Here is a 20,990-nt window from a genome sequence, read left to right as displayed (position 1 = left end):
CATCATCACTACCACTACTATTGCAACCACCACCACATCATCATCATCACTACCACTACTACTACAACCACCACCACATCATCATCAATACCACTACCACAACTACCATCACTATTACAACCACCACCACCACATCATCATCACTACTACAACCACCACCACCACATCATCATCACTACCTCTACTACTACAACCACGACACCACATTATCACTACCACTACTACTACCCCACCACCGCCACATCATCATCACTACCACTACTACTACAATCACCACCACCACATCATCATCACTACCACTACTACTACAACTACCACCAACACCACATCATCACTACCACTACTACTACAACAACCACCACCACTACATCATCATCACTGCAACTACCAGTACTATTACAACCACCACTAGCACATCATCATCACTACCACTACTACTACAACCACCACCACCACATCATCACTACCACTACTACTACAACCACCACCACCACATCATTACCACTACTACTACAACCATCACCACCACATCATCATTACCACTACTACTACAAGCACCACCACCACATCATCATTACAACTACTACTACAACCACTACCACCACATCATTACTAACACTACTCCTACAACCACTACCACCACATCATCACTACCACTACTACTACAACCACCACATCATCACGACCACTACTACTACAACCACCACATCATCATCACTACCACTAATACTACTACAACAGCTACCACATCATCATCACTACCACATCATCACTACCACCACTACTACAACCACCACCTCTTCTTCATCACTACCACCACCACCACATCATCATCACTACCACTGCTACTACAACCACCACCACCACCACATCATCATTACTACCACTACTACTACAACAACAACCACTATCACATCTTCATCATCACTACCACTATTTCTACAACCACCAACACCACGTCATCCTCACTACCACCAGTACTACAATCTCTACCATTTGATTTTGGTGCTTTACTTCATTTGAAATAAGGAAACTTTGGGATTGTATTTGGCAATGTGTTTATGTATCATAGTATAATTCTAATCAGTTATCTATTTAGAACTATACAATATGTAAACACAATGCCAAATACCATTCCAATTCCTTTTTCTTGTGTGCGGAAATTCCTCTTTCGGCATTGAAATTCCTACGAGTGGTGTCTGAAACTCCTGTGAGCCAAATTTAAAATTGGCGTCTCTCTCTATTTATCTTAATTCTTAAAAAAAAGCTCACCTCTCAATCAACATCAACATCATCTTGCTAGAAATTGTAAGTTACCATATTTAACACCATCAATACAATTCTCCTTCTCATCTCCTCCTTTTCGTCAACCTCCCCTTCACCTCATCACCATCATCATCATCATCATCATCATCATCATCATCATCATCATCATCATCATCATCATCATCAGGTACCCCCCTCCAAAATTCTAACCATTCATTTAATCACGGTATTAATCAAAGTTGCATCAGTCATTTTTTCATCATCAAATTAATCGGCAATGACTGTATTACCGTTATGAAGTGAAAATATTGATATATCACTTGCCTCCTTACTTTCTCCGCCTCCTCCTCCCCCCCCCCCCCCACCCCCTCTTCTTCTTTCCATTTGATTTCTTTTTTGGTCCGGCATAACTAAATGAAAGATAGAGGGGGAAATGAACTATAAAAGACTGCGAAGAGAGAGAGAGAGAGAGAGAGAGAGGAGAGAGAGAGAGAGGAGAGAGAGAGAGAGAGAGAGAGAGAGAGATGGCGAAACTAATAGACCGGAGAAGAATAGACACGAGAGAGAGAGAGAGAGAGAGAGAGAGAGAGAGAGAGAGAGAGAGAGAGAGAGAGAGAGAGAGAGAGAGAGAGAGAGAGAGAGAGAGAGAGAGAGAGAGTTGGTTCGAGCGGTCGTCTGTGCGCAGAACTAAGCCCAGCAGAGAAAGTGGGTCGTGCGCGGTGGCTCTGCCTATTTCTTTTGATAACAACAAGATATGAAGTGAATAGAAAAGTGCCAGAAGACAATAGAGAATAAAAATTTTTCGCGGCGGTGGTGGGGTTTGAACCTGCGACCTTATTGGTACGACAACTCCGCCTGGCAGGTGAGAGCGTGGCTCTACCGTGTGAGCTATCCACGAACACAAAAATATTCGTTTCAAACTCAAAGTCATTACTAGATCCCTCTCTCACCCACTTCTTGAGACCGCCGATTCATTCGTACACCACCATCGCGAATAATTTTGACCAGCAGTTAAGCTTAGTAGCCATATTCTCAACACAAACATATAACATAGAAACGATTGAGACATTGAGTATGCTCCGGTGTATGGGGTGAATTTTTTAATTCAGAAAAGTGAGTGGAGCAGGCACTTATGTTGGTAACAACAAGATATGAAGTGAATAGAAAAGTGCCAGAAGACAATAGAGAATAAAAATTTTTCGCGGCGGTGGTGGGGTTTGAACCTGCGACCTTATTGGTACGACAACTCCGCCTGGCAGGTGAGAGCGTGGCTCTACCGTGTGAGCTATCCACGAACACAAAAATATTCGTTTCAAACTCAAAGTCATTACTAGATCCCTCTCTCACCCACTTCTTGAGACCGCCGATTCATTCGTACACCACCATCGCGAATAATTTTGACCAGCAGTTAAGCTTAGTAGCCAATATTCTCAACACAAACATATAACATAGAAACGATTGAGACATTGAGTATGCTCCGGTGTATGGGGTGAATTTTTTAATTCAGAAAAGTGAGTGGAGCAGGCACTTATGTTGGTAACAACAAGATATGAAGTGAATAGAAAAGTGCCAGAAGACAATAGAGAATAAAAATTTTTCGCGGCGGTGGTGGGGTTTGAACCTGCGACCTTATTGGTACGACAACTCCGCCTGGCAGGTGAGAGCGTGGCTCTACCGTGTGAGCTATCCACGAACACAAAAATATTCGTTTCAAACTCAAAGTCATTACTAGATCCCTCTCTCACCCACTTCTTGAGACCGCCGATTCATTCGTACACCACCATCGCGAATAATTTTGACCAGCAGTTAAGCTTAGTAGCCAATATTCTCAACACAAACATATAACATAGAAACGATTGAGACATTGAGTATGCTCCGGTGTATGGGGTGAATTTTTTAATTCAGAAAAGTGAGTGGAGCAGGCACTTATGTTGGTAACAACAAGATATGAAGTGAATAGAAAAGTGCCAGAAGACAATAGAGAATAAAAATTTTTCGCGGCGGTGGTGGGATTTCTTTTGGTCGCCTCGGCTGAATCACAGACATGTGTTATCTATGGGGTGAATAGACGCCATTAGCTCTAAAACTCTCACTTACTTCGTTCAGGTGCGGCAAGTTAGCAGGCTCTCTCTCTCTCTCTCTCTCTCTCTCTCTCTCTCTCTCTCTCTCTCTCTCTCTCTCATTCTTTCTCTATGCTTTTCTTTCTTTCTCTTTCTCTCTTTCTTTTTACATTCTCTTTTTTTCTCTATCTCTTTCCCTCTCTTTCGTTCTCCTCTCTCTCTTTCTCTCTCTCTCTATCTCTCTCTCTCTCTTTCTTTCTTTCTTTCTTTCTTTGTTTCTCTCTCTCTCTCACTCTTTCTTTCATTTTTTGTCTATCCCCTTCTTTCTTTCTTTTTTTTTGGTTTCTCTCTCTCTCTCTCTCTCACACACTCTTTCTTTCATTCTTTCTCTATCCCTTTCTGTCTTTCCCCATCTTTCTTTCCCTATCTCTCTTTTCTCGCTCTCTCTCTCTCTCTCTCTCTCTCTCTCTCTCTCTCTCACACTCTTTCTTTCATTCTTTCTCTATCCCTTTCTGTCTTTCCCCATCTTTCTTTCCCTATCTCTCTTTTCTCGCTCTCTCTCTCTCTCTCTCTCTCTCTCTCCCTCTCTCTTTCTTTCATTCTTTCTCAATCTCTTCCCCCTCCCCTCTCTCTCTTTCTTTCTCTTTCCCTCTCTCTTCTCTCTTTTTTCTTTCTCTTTTTCTCAATCTATCTCTTTCCCTAGTGGTACCTCAAAGCCTAGGCAGAGGGGTCTGACCACAAGGTGAGCACCGCTTTGGCGGAGAACAAATAACCTCTTAACTGGGAAGGGAGGAGCAATACAGCGACCACCCTTGTCTGGTCGGAACAATCGCTGAGTCAATTGGTAAAGGAGTAGGAGCAACACGATGGTGGACCAAAGCAAAATGCCCTCTCCACCTCAGCGCCCTGATGAGGATCAGTCTTGGGCACCTCTATTCTTTTGGATCATGACCGGGGGGGGGGGGGGGTAATGTTTGTCCACAATATGGTTGGGAGGGGGGGGGGGGGGTTCTAAAATGGTCAAAATGTGTCCAATTGGTTTGTGAACGGCCTCTTTTCTGAAAGGGGATTCGAACCCACTCTCACATGAGAAGACTACACCCTGAATGTTACGTCTTTTAAAATTGTATATACCGTTAGTCCTTCCTGACTGGTTAATACTGGTAAAGTGTAAACTAAAGCCAAACCTGTAAAGTATTATATCTCGAGGGGTGTCGACTTCAAGCAGGAACTAAATATACTTTTAGTGTTTGATATAAACTACAAGATCTGTCTGCTTGACAGAAAAAAATTCAAGACATACAACCTAACCTGCCCACTGATGATAGAAAACGGGCTGTTCTGTACTGTAAACATAACTTTTGCAAAAACACAAATTATATGTCATAAAAATGACACTACCGTAAAATTCGCAGAGAGAATTGTCTTTACATTAATTGTTTGTTAATTTTAGCTTTAGATCTAAATATGTTAAATGAAATTAATTTTGCTTTCATTCACCGCCTCTAGATCTGTACATCTAAATATCGGGAGAAATAATATGTGAAGTTTTGTGAATACTGCAAAAAGACAAGTTTACTTACATCTATAACTATGCTGATAATTGTGAACAGAATTGCATCAACGCCGTAAAAATAGCCATGAGAACCGTTTTTACGGGACTGTAAAAATAGCCCCGAGAACCATCTTTACGGTACTGTAAAAATACCCCGAGAACCATCTTTACGGGGCTGTAAAAATAGCCACTACGATATACATACATATATAAGGACACTCATATTGTATGTCACGTCTATCGTTTCAGTGCTGATCGCACTTCTTCGGCTGACAATAAAGTTTATATTTTCCGTAGTTTTGATATAATTTGCGTCCCTGTTATTTATTGTGTTTATGTATGTGTGTGGTATATACATGTGTATTAATATATATATATATATATATATATTATATATATATATATATATATATATATATATATATATATATATATATATATATATTGTTGTGTTGTGGAATATGCAGATGCGTGGAAAAAAAGAGAGGGGGAGGGGATGGGGGTTGGGTAGTGGAGTAATACACTCCAGCACAGTTTCCTCGAACTCCTCGGGACATGAGGAAAAGTTCGAGGTAACCAACTGAGACTCAAGTGAGGCTCAACATTATAGACTTTGCTACGCATCCAAAATTATTATTATTATTATTATTATTATTATTATTATTATTATTATTATTATTATTATTATTATTATTATTATTATTATTATTATTATTATTATTATATCATCATCATCATCATCATCATCATCATCATCATCATCATCATCATCATCATTATTGCCTCATTTTTACATACTGCTGGCTCCGTGGTTTCTTGCACAGCTTGCGGCCGCAAAATTAGGGAAACTTTTCTGATTTTCATTGCAACCACAAAATCTGCACGTTTTCCAAATCTTTGATAAATTCAGAGAAAAAACAATTATTATTTTAATTTTGTAGCAAGGAGGACGTTAGTGTATATTAATCACTCAAAGGCTGGCTCGAATCAATAACCATCGCTTTATTTTTGAAAACTCATTAATACAATATCTATTGTATTTAATTAACATAAACACCTTTCCTTTTGGTCAAATGAATTCTACTCATGTCGAAAATAAGTGTAACCTTAAACGTTTATTTATCTTTCTCTCTCTCTCTCTATCTCTCTCTCGCACTCTCTCTCTCTCTCTCTCTCTCTCTCTCTTCCTCGTTCTCTATCACACTCCCTTTTTCTCACTCTCTTCAGCTATTTCTCTATCTATCTAGCTTTCTCCATCTATCAATCTCTCTCTCTCTCTCTCTCTCTATCTATCTATCTATCTATCTATCTATCTATCTATCTATCTATCTATCTATCTATCTCTATCTCTTTCTTACTCTCTCTCTTTTCTTTTTTCATTTTCATTCATTAGTTCTCATTGCAGTCTCTATTACTTCTGAAAATAAACGTTTAAGGTTACATTTATTTTTGACATGAGTAGAATTAAATTGACCAACAGGAAAGATGTGTATTTTATCAAAATACAAATATATTATATTATATTGTAATAATGAGTTTTCAAAAATAAAACGATGGTTATTGATTCTACCGGCCTTTGAGTGATTAATATTAACTAATGTCCTCCTTGCTACAAAATGAAAACAAATAAGCTAACAAAAAGTATCCTTTGGACAGGACTGTAGCCAATCATATCGCAAAGTACTTTCTGCTCAATCTAAGAGACCTAAATTTCCAATCACAGCGACAAAATATATATGTTTGTATGTAAGGGAAATTCAATTTTTAAACATACTCTCTCTATTCCTCTCTATCGCCCTCTCAATATATATCTTTCTCATTGTTATTGTATCCGGAAAGCCACTTCGGTGATTAGTTCTCTTAAAGTCCCTCTACAATAACCTATAATCGTAAACGGTTGCCCGTATTTTTTTTTCGGTCGTTCATTCATCTGAGTACTAGAACAGGTGTAAAAAAGACAATGGAAATTGCTTACTCTCCTTATATTTGTTTTTTTTTTTTAGAGCAAGTAGGCACAGGGATCCAAAATACTTTCTATGGAAATTCCTCGCTATCCTTTAAATAGGATGCTCGCCTATAGCAAAGTAATTCCCCCTAGATAAAATAGACCCAGCTATCCAAAAAATGAATATAATGTGTGAAGTGGGAATTCCCCCCCCTCCCTCCCTCTCTCTCTCTCTCTCTCTCTCTCTCTCTCTCTCCCTATCTCTCTCGCTTTCTCTCTCTCACACTCCCCCCCCCTCTCTCACTCTCTCTCTTAATCTATTTCTCTATCTATCTATTTCTCTATCTATCTATTTATCTATCTATCAATCTATCTTTCTCCATCTATCAATCCCTCTCTATCTATCTATCTATCTATCTATCTATCTATCTATCTATCTATCTATCTATCTATCTATCTATCTATCTATCTATCTATCTATCTATCTATCTATCTATCTATCTATCTATCTATATATATATCTATCTATCTATCTATCTATCTATCTGTCTCTATCTCTTTCTCACTCTCTTGCTCTCTTTTCTGATTTTATTTAAACTCACTCTCTCATTATGTTTATTTTAGGACCACCATATCGGTGATTAGTTCTCATTGCAATCCCTCATACTTGCACGTATTTTTTTCGATTGTATATTCATCTAAGTACTAGAACGGGTGAGTATTTTATTTAACGCTTAGCATCATTAGGGACACTGCGCCACAATATATAATGATTTAAAGGGTGTAAAAATGACAATGGAATTTGCTTACTATTCTTATACTGTGTAGTTTTTTGACGTAGTCTTTTAGAGCAATATTTCTATGGAAATTACTCGCTATCCTTTAAATAGGATGCTAGTCTATAGCAAAGTAATTTCCGCTAAAACAAGAGACCCAGCTATCCAATTAAATAATATAACGTGTGAAAGGGGAATTCTCTCTCTCTCTCTCGCTCTCTCTCTCTCTCTCTCTCTCTCTCTCTCTCCCTGTCTCTCTCTCCCTCTCTCTTCATCTATTTCTCTATGTATCTAACTTTCTCCCCCTATCAATCTCTCTCTCTCTCTCTCTCTCTCACTCTCTCTCTCACTCTCTCTCTATCTATCTATCTATCTATCTATCTATCTATCTATCTATCTATCTATCTATCTATCTATCTATCTATCTATCTATCTCTTTCTCATTCTCTCTCTCTATTCGTTTTTTAATTTTCACTCACTCTCTCATTATATTAGTTTAACGACTACCATTGCGGTGATCAGTTCTCATTGCATTCCCTCTTAATTCTTAACATAAACGTTTAAGGTTACACTTATTTTTGATATAAGTAGAATTCATCTGACCAAAAGGAAAGATGTTTATGTTATTAAAATAAAATAGATATTGAACTATCAGCCTCGCAATCTATATCTTTCTCATTGTTATATTATCCGGATCGCCACTTAGGTGATTAGTTCTCCTAGAAGTCACTCTACTATAACCTATAATCGTTAAAATTTGCAAGTCTTTTTTGGCTTGTACATTCATCTAGGTACTAGAACGGGTGAGTATTTTATTTAACGTATAGCACCATTAGGGACACTGTGCCACAGTATATAATGATTTAAAGGGTGTAAAAATGACAATGGAATTTGCTTACTATTTTTATACTGTGTAGATTTTTGACGTAGTTTTTTAGACCAAGAAGGCCATGGATCCATAATATTTCTTTGGAAATTACTCGTTATCCTTTAAATAGGATGATTTTACTATAGCAAAGTAAATTCCGCTAAAAACAAGAGACCCGGGTTTCCAATTGAATTAAATAACGTGTGAAAGGGAAGTCTCTCTCTCTCTCTCTCTCTCTCTCTCACTCCCTGTGTCTCTCTCCCTCTCTCTTCATTTATTTCTCTATCTATCTATCTATCTATCTATCTATCTATCTATCTATCTATCTATCTATCTATCTATCTATCTATCTATCTATCTATCTATCTATCTATCTATCTATCTATCTATCTTTCTCCATCTATCAATCTATCTATATATCAATCTATCGATCTGACTATCTATCTATCTATATATCTATCTCTATCTATTTCTCACTCTCTCTCTTCCTTTTTTCTCATTTTCACTCACTCTCTCATTATATTCGTTTAAGGACCACCATTTCGGTGATTAGTTCTCATTGCAGTCCCTCTTACTCTTTAACATAAACGTCTAAGTTTACACTAATTTTTGACATAAGTAGAATTCATTTCACCAAATGAAAAAGCGATGTTAATTGGGAAAATTCAATATTTAGACACACTCTCTCTATTCCTCTCTATCACTTTCTCAATCTCTATCTTTCTCATTGTTATATTATCAGGATCACCACTTAGGTGATTAGTTCTCCTAGAAGTCACTCTACTATGACCTATAATCGTTAAATTTTTTTGCTTGTACATTCATCTAAGTACTAGAACGGGTGAGTATTTTATTTAACGCATAGCATCATTAGGGACATTATATAATGATTTAAAGGGTGTAAAAATGACAATGGAATTTGCTTACTATTCTTATAATGTGTAGTTTTTTGACGTAGTCTTTTAGAGCAAGAAGGCCATGGATTCGATTCACGATATTTCTATGGAAATTACTCGCTACCCTTTAAATAGAATGCTAGTCTATAGAAAGTAATTTCCGCTAAAAACAAGAGAACGAGCTATCCAATTAAATAATATAAAGTGTGAAAGGGGAAGTCTCTCTCTCTCTCTCTCTCTCTCTCTCTCTCTCTCTCTTACTCCCTGTCTCTCTCTCCCTCTCTCTTCATTTATTTCTCTATCTATCTATTTATCTTTCTCCGTCTATCAATCTCTCTATCTATCTATCTATTTATCTATCTATCTATCTATCTATCTATATATATATATATATATATATATATATATATATATATATATATTATATATTATATCTTTCTCACTCTCTTTCTATCTTCTTTTTTTCATTTTCACTCACTGTCTCATTATATTTGTTTAAGAACCACCATTTCGGTGAATAGTTCTCATTGCAGTCCCTCTTACTTCTTAACATCAACGTTTAAGGTTCCACTTATTTTTTGCATGAGTAGAATTCATTTGACAAAATGAAAAAGCGATGTTAATTGATTGTAGCAGGACACTGAGTTAATAATATTCAATAACGTCCTCCTTGTTACAAAATTAGAACAATGATGGTAACAAAAAATATCCTTTGGACAGGACTCTATTCTATCGAAAAGTACTTTCTGCTCAATATAAGAGACCTAAATACCGATCACTGTGCCAAAATATATGGTATGTTTGTATGTAGGGAAAATTTAATATTTAGATACACTCTCTCTATTCCTATCTATCACCCTCTCAATCTCTATCTTTCTCATTGTTATATTATTGGGATCACCACTTAGGTGATTAGTTCTCCTAGAAGTCACTCTACTATAACCAATAGTCGTTAAAGGTTGCACGTATTATTTTCGTTTCTACATTCATCTAAGTACTAGAACGGGTGAGAATTTTATTTAACGCATAGCATCATTAGGGACACTGCGCCACAATATATCATGATTTAAAGGGTGTAAAAATGACAATGGAATTTGATTATTATATTTATAGTGTGTTGTTTGTTGAAGTAGTCTTTTATAGCAAGTAGGCCCATGGATCGACAATATTTCTATGGAAATTAATCGGTATACTTTAAATAGGGTGCTTGTCTATAGCAAAGTAATTTCCGCTAAAACAAGAGACCCAGCTATCCAATTAAATAATATAACGTGTGAAAGGGGAATTCTCTCTCTCTCTCTCTCTCTCTCTCTCTCTCCCTCTCTCTCTCTCACTCCCTGTCTCAATCTCCCTCTCTCTCTCTATCTCTCTCTCTTTCTGTGTCTCTGTCTCTCTTTCTCTCTTTCTCACACACTACCTTTCTCTCCCTCTCTCTTTATTTATTTCTCTATCTATCTATCTTTCTCTATCTATCAATCTCTCTATCTATCTATCTTTCTATCTATTTTTCTATAAATTTTTATCTATCTATATATTTCAATATCTATCTTCATCTATCAATCTATCTATCAATCTATCAATCCGTCTTTCTATCTATCTATATATCTATCACTATCTCTTTCCTACTCTCTCTCTATTCTTCTTTTTCATTTTCACTCACTCGCTCATTATATTCGTTTAAGGACCACCATTTCGGCGATTAGTTCTCATTTCAGTCCCTCTTAATTCTTAACACAAATGTCTAAGGTTACACTTATTTTTGACATGAGTAGAATTCATTTGACCAAAACGAAAAAGTGATGTTAATTGATTGTAGCCGGACTTTGAGTGTTTAATATTCACTAACGTCCTCATTGCTACAAAATTGAATCAATGATGGTAACAAACATATCCTTTGGACAGGACTCTAATCTATCGAACATTACTTTCTGCTCCGTGTAAGAGACCTAAATACCAATCATTGTGCCAAAATATATAGTATATTTTCATGTAGGGAAAATGTAATATTTAGACACACTCTCTCTATCACCCTCTCAATCTCTATGTTTTTCATTGTTATATTATCGGGATCATCACTTAGGTGATTAGTTCTCCTAGAAGTTACTCTACTATAACCTATAATCGTTAAAGGTTGTACGTAATTTCTTCGCTTGCACAGTCATCTAAGTATTAGAACGGGTGAATATTTTAATTAACGAAAGCATCATTAGGGACATTCCACCACAATATATGATGATTTAAAGGGTGTAAAAATGACAATGGAATTTGCCTATAATTCTTATACTATGTAGTTTTTTGACGTAGTCTTTTAGAGCAAGTAGGCCCATGGATTCACAATATTCCTATGGAAATTTAATCGCTATCCATTAAATAGGATGCAACTCTATAGCAAAGTAATCTATGCTATTTATCTTTCTCCATCTATCAATCTATCTATCTATCAATCTATCTATCTGTCTATCTATCTACATATCTATCTCTATCTGTTTCTCATTCTCTCTCTTCTTTTTTTTTCATTTTCACTCACTCGCTCATTATATTCGTTTAAGGACCACCATCTAAGCGATTAGTTCTCATTGCAGTCCCTCTGACTTCGTAACATAAACGTTTAAGGTTACACTTATTTTTGACGTGAGTAGAATTCATTTGAGCAAATGAAAAAGTGATGTTAATTGATTGTAGCCGGACTTTGAGTGTTTAATATTCACTAACGTCCTCATTGCTACAAAATTAAAACAATGATGGTAACAAAAAATATTCTTTGGACAGGATTCTAATCTATCGAAAAGTACTTTCTGATCTATGTAAGAGACCTAAATACCAATCACTGTGCCAAAATATATAATATGTTTGTAAGTAGGGAAAAGATAATTTTAGACACACTCTCTCTATTCCTCTCTATCACCCTCTCAATCTCTATGTTTTTCATTGTTATATTATCCGGATCACCACTTAGGTGATTAGTTCTCATAGAAGTCACTCTACTATAACCTATAATCGTTAAAGGTTGCATGTGTTTTTTTCTTCTTTACATTCATCAAAGTACGAGAACGGGTGAGTATTTCATTTAACCAATAGCATCATTAGGGACACTGCGGCACAATATATAATGATTTCAAGTGTGTAAAAATGACAATGGAATTTGCTTATTATTCTTATACTGTGTAGTTTTTTGACGTAGTCTTTAAGAGCAAGAAGGCCATGGATCCACAATATTTCTATGGAAATTATTCGCTATCCTTTAGATATGATGCTAATCTATAGCTAAGTAATTTCAGCTAAAAACAAGAGACCCAGCTATCCAATTAAATAATATATCGTGTGAAAGGGGAAGTCTCTCTCTCTCACACACTCCCTGTCTCTCTCTCTCTCCCTCTCTCATCATTTATTTCTCTATCTATCTATCTTTCTCCATCTATCAATTTTTCTATCTATCTATCTTTCTGTCTATTCATCTATCTATCAATCTATCTATATATTTCTATATCTATTTATCTTTCTCCATCTATCAATCTATCTATCTATCAATATATCTATCTGTCTATCTATCTATCTATATATCTATATCTATCTCTTTCTCACTCTCTTTCTCTCTTCTTTTTTTCATTTTCACTCACTCTCTCATTATATTCGTTTTAGGACCACCATTTAGGTGATTAGTTCTCATTGCAGACCCTCTTACTTCTTAACACAAACGTATAAGGTTACAATTATTTTTTACATGAGTAGAATTCATTTGACCAAATGAAAAAGCGATGTTATTGATTGTAGCCGAACTTAAGTGATTAATATTCACTAACGTCCTCCTTGCTACAAAATTAAAACAATGATGGTAACAAAAAATATCCTTTGGACAGGACTCTAGTCTATCGATAATTACTATAGTGCGGCTATGTGGTCTATTGGTATATCACTCGCTTTCGGATCGGAAGGTCCTAGGTTCGACAATGACAATGGAATTTGCATACTATTCTTATACTGTGTAGTTTTTTGACGTAGTCTTTTACAGCAAGTAAAATAATATTAAAAATAAAATTCCCTTTATTCATCCCAAAGGAAAATTTTTTCTTTATTAATCCCTATTACAAGAGAAGACTGGAACAACCCAGACGTCAGCCGCAGAGCAGCGCCGCAAAGTGACCTAGGGCGAGGTGACTTGCTCAAGGCCACACAATGTAGCGGCGGGTGATTGAACTCGGTACCTTTCGGGTAGGAAGCAAAGACCGTACCAATGCGCCACGCTGCCCCATAAGTAGGCCCATGGATTCACACTATTTCTATGGAAATTAATTGTTATCCTTTAAATACTAGTATATAGCAAAGTAATTTCCGCTAAAATCAAGAGACCGAGCTATTCAATTATATAATATAACTTGTGAAAGGGGAAGTCTCTCTCTCTCTCTCCCTCTCTCTCTCTCTCTCTCTCTCTCTCTCTCTCTGTCTCTTTCTCTCTCATTGTCTATCTCTCCCTCTCTCTTCATTTATTTCTCTGTCTATCTATCTTTCGCCATCGATCAATCTCTCCATCTATCTATCTTTCTATCTATTTATCTATCTATCTATCTATCTATCTATCTATCTATCTATCTATCTATCTATCTATCTATCTATCTATCTATCTATCTATATATTTCTATATCTATTTATCTTCCTCCATCTATCAATCTATCTATCAATCTATCTATCTGTCTATCTATCTAAATATCTATCTCTATCTCTTTTTCACTCTCTCTCTCTTCTTTTTTTTTCATTTTCACTAACTCTCTCATTATATTCGTTTAAGGACCACCATTTCGGTGATTAGTTCTCATTGCAGTCCCTCTTACTTCTTAACATAAACGTTTAAGGTTACGCGTATTTTTGACATGAGTAGAATTCATTTGACCAAATGCAAAAGCGATGTTAATTGATTGTAGCCGGACGTTGAGTGATTAATATTCACTAACGTCCTCCTTGCTACAAAATTAAAACAATGATGGTAACAAAAAATATACTTTGGACAGGACTCTTATATATCGAAAATTACTTTCTGCTCAATGTAAGAGACCTAAATACCAATCACTGTCCCCCCAAAAAAGTATGATTGTATGTAGTTAAAATTTAATATTTAGACACACTCTCTCTATTCCTCTCTATCACCCTCTCAATCTCTATCTTTCTCATTGTTATATTATCCGGATAACCACTTAGGTGATTAGTTCTCCAAGAAGTCACTCTACTATAACAAGATATGAAGTGAGTAGAAAAGTGCCAGAAGACAATAGAGAATAAAATTTTTTTTCGCGGCGGTGGTGGGGTTTGAACCTGCGACCTTATTGGTACGACAACTCCGCCTGGCAGGTGAGAGCGTGGCTCTACCGTGTGAGCTATCCACGAACACAAAATATTCGTTTCAAACCCAAAGTCATTTCTAGATCCCTCTCTCACCCACTTCTTGAGATCGCCGATTCGTTCGCCACCATCGCGAAGTAATTTTGACCAGCAGTTAAGCTTAATAGCCAATATTCTCATCACAAACATATAACATAGAAACGATTGAGACATTGAGTATGCTCCGGTGTATGGGGTGAATTTTTAATTCAGAAAAGTGATGACACTCTTTAGTCACATCCAATTATTTCCATGTTGATAGAAACGGATAAACAATAGGATTAATTTGTTTTCCTACTATAACCTAAAATCGTTAAAGTTTGCACGTATTTTTATCGCTTGTACATTCATCTAAGTACTAGAACGGGTGAGTATTTTTTTAACGCATAGCATCATTAGGGACACTGCCGCAGTATATAATGATTTAAAGGGTGTAAAAATGACAATCGAATTTGCTCTATATTCTCATACTGTGCAGTTTTTTGACGTAGTCTTTTAGAGCAAGATGGCCATTGATCCACAATATTTCTATGGAAATTAATCGCAATCCTTTAAATAAGATGATAGTCTATAGCAAATAATTTCCGCTAAAAAAGAGACCAGCTATCCAATTAAATAATATAACGTGTGAAAGGGGAAGTCTCTCTCTCTCTCTCTCCTCTCTCTCTCTTCTCTCTCTCTCTCTTCTCTCTCTCTCTCACTCCTGTCTCTCTCTCTTTACTTATTTCTATATCTATCTATCTATCTTTCTCCATCTATCATTCTATCTATCTATCAATCTATCTATCTGTCTATCTATTTATTTATCTCTATCTCTTACTCACTCTCTCCCTTTTTTTTTTCTCATTTTCCCTCACTCTCTGATTATATTCGATTAAGGACCACCATTTCGGTAATTAGTTCTCATTGCAGCCCCTCTTAATTCTTAACATAAACGTCTAAGGTTAAACTTATTTTTGACATGAGTAGAATTCATTTGACCAAATGGAAAAGCGATGTTAAATGATTGTAGAAGGACTTTGAGTGATTAATATTCACTAACATCCTCCTTGCTACAAAATTAAAATAATGATGGTATCAAAAAATATCCTATGGACAGGACTCTAATCTATTGAAAAGTACTTTCTGCTCAATTTAAGAGACCTAAATACCAATCACGGTGCCAAAATATATAATATGTTTGAATGTAGGGAAAATTTAATATTTAGACACAATCTCTATTTCTCTCTATCACCCTCTCAATATATATCTTTCCCATTGTTATATTATCCGGATCCCCACTAAGTTGATAAGTTCCCATAGAAGTCAGTCTTCAATTAACCTATAATCGTTAAAGTTTAACGCATAGCATCATTAGGGATACTGTCACAGTATATAATTATTTAAAGGGTGTAAAAATTAAATCGAATTTGCTCAAGATTCTTATAATGTGTAGTTTTTTGACGTAGTCTTTTAGAGCAAGAAGGCCATGGATCCACAATATGTCTATGGAAATTACTCGCTTTCCTTTAAATAGGATGATAGTCTATAGCAAAGTAATTTCCGCTAAAATGAAAGAGACCCGGCTTTTCATTTAAATAAAATATCGTGTAAAAGGGGAAGTCTCTCTCTGTCTCTCTCTCTCTCTCTCACTGTCTCTCTCAATTCTTGTCTCTCTCTCCCTCTGTCTTCATTTATTTCTCTATCTATCTATCTATCAATCTTTCTCCAGCTATCAATCTATCTATATATCAATCTATCTATCTGTCTATCTATCTATCTATATATCTATCTCTATCTCTTTCTCACTCTCTCTCTTCTTTTTTTCTCATTTTCACTCACTCTCTTATTATATTCGATTAAGGACCACCATTTCGGTGATTAGTTCTCACTGCAGTCCCGCTTAATTCTTAATTTAAACGTCTATGATTACACTTATTTTTGACATTAGTAGAATTCATTTGACCAAATGAAAAATCGATGTTAATTGATTGTAGCCGGACTTTGAGTGATTAATATTCACTGACGTACTCCTTGTTACACAATTAAAACATTGACGGTAACAAAAAATATCCTTTGGACAGAACTCTCATCTCTCGAAAATTACTTTCTGCTCAATGTAAGAGACCTAAATACCAATCACTGTCCCAAAAAATAAAGTATGATTGTGTGTAGGGAAATTTTAATATTTAGACACACTCTCTCTATTCCTCTCTATCACCCTCTCAATCTCTATCTTTATCATTATTATATTATCCGGATAACCACTTAGGTGACTAGTTCTCATAGAAGTCACTCTACTATAACCTAAAATCGTTAAAAGTTGCACGTATTTTTATCGCTTGTACATTCATCTAAGTACTAGAACGGGTGAGTATTTTTTAAACGCATAGCATCATCAGGGACACTGCCGCAGTATATAGTGATTTAAAGGGTGTAAAAATGACAATCGAATTTGCTCACTATTCTCATACTGTGCAGTTTTTTGACGTAGTCTTTTAGAGCAAGATGGCCATTGATCCACAATATTTCTATGGAAATTTATCGCTATCCTTTAAATAGGATGATAGTCTATAGAAAAGTAATTTCCGCTAAAAAAGAGACCAGCTATCCAATTAAATAATATAACGTGTGAAAGGGGAAGTCTCTCTCTCTCTCTCTCTCTCTCTCTCTCTCTCTCTCTCTCTCTCTTCTCTCTTTCTCTCTCTCTCTCTCTCTCTCTCTTTCTCCATCTCAATCTATCTATCTATTATCAATCTATCTGTCTATCTATCTATCTATGTATCTATCTCTATTTCTTACACACTCTCTCCCTTCTTTTTTTTTTCTCATTTTCACTCACTCTCTTGTTATATTCGATTAAGGACCACCATTTCGGTGATTAGTTCTCATTGCAGTCCCTCTTAATTCTCAACACAAACGTCTAAGGTTACACTTATTTTTGACATGAGTAGAATTCATTTGACCAAATGGAAAAGCGAAGTTAATTGATTGTAGAAGGACTTTGAGTGATTAATATTCACTAACATCCTCCTTGCTACAAAATTAAAATAATGATGGTAACAAAAAATATCATATGGACAGGACTCTAATCTATTGAAAAGTACTTTCTGCTCAATTTAAGAGACCTAAATACCAATCACGGTGCCAAAATATATAATATGTTTGTATGTAGGAAAAATTTAATATTTAGACACACTCTCTCTATTCATCTCTATCACCCTCTCAATATATATCTTTCTCATTGTTATATTATGCGTATCGCCACTTAGGTGAATAGTTCTCATAGAAGTCAGTCTACAATTAACCTATAATCGTTAAAGATTGCACGTATTTTATTTAACGCATAGCATAATTAGGGACACTGCCGCAGTATATAATGATTTAAAGGGTGTAAAAAGAACAAAGGAATTTGCTTACTATTCTTATACTTTGTAGTCTTTTGACGTAGTCTTTTAGGGCAAGTAGGCTCTTGGATTTACAATATTTGTATGGAAATTAATCGCTATCCTTTGAAAAGGATGCTAGTCTATAGCAAAGTAATTTTTTGCTAAAAACAAGAGACCAGCTATCCAATTAAATAATATAACGTGTGAAAAGGGAAGTCTCTCTCTCTCTCTCTCTCTCTCTCTCTCTCACTCCCTGTTTCTCTCTTCACATATTTCTCTATCTATCTATCTTTCTCCATCTATCAATCTCTCTATCTATTAATCTATCTATCTGTCTATATATCTATCTATGTATCTATCTCTATCTCTTTCTCACTCTCTCTCTCTCTCTCTCTCTCTCTTCTCTCTCTCTCTCTCTCTTCTCTCTCTCTCTCTCTTCTCTTCATTTTTGTCTCATTTTCACTCACTGTCTCATTATATTTGTTTAAGGACCACTGTAATATTTGTCTAATAATCAAGTCAAAAGTCAATAAGATAAGATAAAATAACACCGAAATGCCTCATGTGTTAGTTCGTCTTCACTTCTTTTTTTAACAAAATCAAAAGCCAAAAGTCAACAACATTTCAGTCCAAACAGTTCAGAATAAAGGCAAATTATAATTTCGTAAACAAAGGGAAGTAATACAATAAATTCTTCATTCATCTATATTTTCAACATACTCCCCACCTGGTCTTAGCCTATGTAAGACCAAAGAATCCAAATTTAATCAACCAAAAAAAAAAATAATAATAATAAAAAGCCAACAAAAGCAAAAACAATACAAAACAAAGCCCCAAATTAAGAGTAAAACAAAATTACAAAATGCACTGTCTGGTTCAACTGGTATTCCCAAACACCCACATTTTTTAAAATGATCTTCTCATTGATCATAATTAATAATCTCAAATAATTACCCAAAGATACCCGTTACTAAGGGAAATCAAAGAGAACATAAAGTCACAGAATTGCTTTCTGCTCAGACAAAATTACAAAAAATACGAATGAAATAATCAAGAATAGAGTTAGAACAAAGTCATAGTCATAAGACATTTAGATGCATTTAGTTTCAACCAACATTTAAAGATCCAACACATTTCTAGGCCTAATAGAACGGCCAGAACGAGTTCTTTGTGATTCTCCCATTGACCCAACTCTCTCATTCTCTACCAAGCGTTCATCACAAGTCTTTATATTGTTCTCAAGAAAAGAATTATCATCACTAGTAGACCAATCCTCAGATTGATCCTCAGTCTGATCCAATTCAATGGAACCAATCTCTGAATGGGCCGGTCAACAATTTGGTTTCTGGTTCGAATCTGAGCTGCTCGTACGCACCCGTCTGTGCCAGGAAACAGCCTTAGCACCCGACCCATCTCCCACATCATTCTCTTCTTATTAGGATCTTGGATGAGAACCAAATTTCCCTCACACAATCCCTGTTTTCCACGTTTATTTCTTTTTAAAGCAGGCAGGGTTCGAATGTATTCTAATCTCCACACGGCCCAGAATTGGCCAAGTAACCCTGTATGCTCATTCTCAGTATTTGTGAATCACGATCCACATGTGACTCATTCCTGTTACGCTTATAAAATTATGTCACATTACATAAGTTAACACATTTTTGGACAATTATTGAAATAAAACATTGAAAAACAATAAACACAGAGCATTGATACTAATAAAATGACATTTATTGTTTTACAAAAGGCATTCAGAAATCAGTTTTTAAAAATAAAGGATATTATTTGAGCAATCATCATCTCCAAAAAATTATACGAAAATGACAAAAATAAAAATTGTTTACCATAGTCTAGGTAGATAAGTGTTAAACCACCACAAATAATATTTCCTTTCAAGTATTTATATTTATCATGAAAAAAAAAAAAAGTCATTCTTAACAGGAATGAGTTTGTGTAACAGGAATGAGTGGACGTAACAGGAATGAGTTTTCTGTCACAGGAATGAGTAATTACAACATATTTATTCGAAAGGATTATAAATTCAATACGCTTAGTGATTGAAACTCAGAAGGGGATCAAAATGGTTAGGGTGCCAATACATTGATTTGGGGCTTATGTTAGTAGAGACCCACAAAAGAGCACCAACGTTGTTTGTTAACTTAACTCTAGGTTGAATCAATTGACTCAAGAAAACTCTTTTGTGACAATTCGGAATGTTTGGATAAACAGACAAAAGAGGCATTTTTAAAACACTAGAAAGAGCAAGAAGCTGCCACATATCCATGTATGATTTTGGTTTACTCAATGACATAACGTCCAGTTTAAACATCTCTTCTAGGGTATCTTTATCACTTATGTGAAGATCGGGAATATAATGGTCCGAGTTTGTGACAAAAATTCAACAACTGTCTGGATGTTGTCATTGAGTGAAGTAAGGTTTGAATCTGAAAAATTAAATAATGGTCCTTGCGTAAAGCCAGCTCTTGTATCAATCTTATTCGTATTTCGTCTGTTTGTATGTCTTTGCCAAATGCATACACTGCACCACTTCTGCTGGCCCCAACTATTCCACAAACACGTAATGCTTGATTTTCACATTCATCAACCACTTCATCAAATGATTTGTATTCATTCAATCTTTTGATAAAACCATTGTAATCGATTTCAGTCGGCATCATCTTAATGTCTATGTCATCTTGGTCATGTTCATCACTTGATTCACTGTTTAAGTCAACCGGTGCAACTTCAGGCATGCCTCCATCATTACCTTTGAAAACCTGTTGCTTCAAATCACTTTGTAGAAATGAATGAAATTTAATTGATAGGACCAACAACATTTTTGAACATTCTTAACTCCTTTTCTCCAAAGCGCTGAAGCAACCATAT

The 20,990-nt window shown here is 35.6% G+C and overlaps 1 long non-coding RNA gene across 1 annotated transcript in view; it reads left to right on the top strand.

Annotated features, from left to right (window-relative positions):
• The window catches only part of LOC144979784 (uncharacterized), a 141,369-nt gene that overhangs the window by 563 nt on the left and 119,816 nt on the right, over nucleotides 1–20,990 (top strand). The gene's annotated exons all lie outside the window — the stretch shown is intronic.

The sequence above is a fragment of the Berghia stephanieae genome, chromosome 1 (assembly GCF_034508935.2).
Source record: "Berghia stephanieae isolate SIO BIC M18660-M18661 chromosome 1, UCSD_Bste_1.3, whole genome shotgun sequence".
NCBI classification, from domain to species: Eukaryota; Metazoa; Mollusca; class Gastropoda; order Nudibranchia; family Aeolidiidae; genus Berghia; species Berghia stephanieae.
The sequence above is the reverse complement of the archived record's forward strand: the minus strand, read 5'-3'. Positions and strand labels throughout refer to the sequence as shown.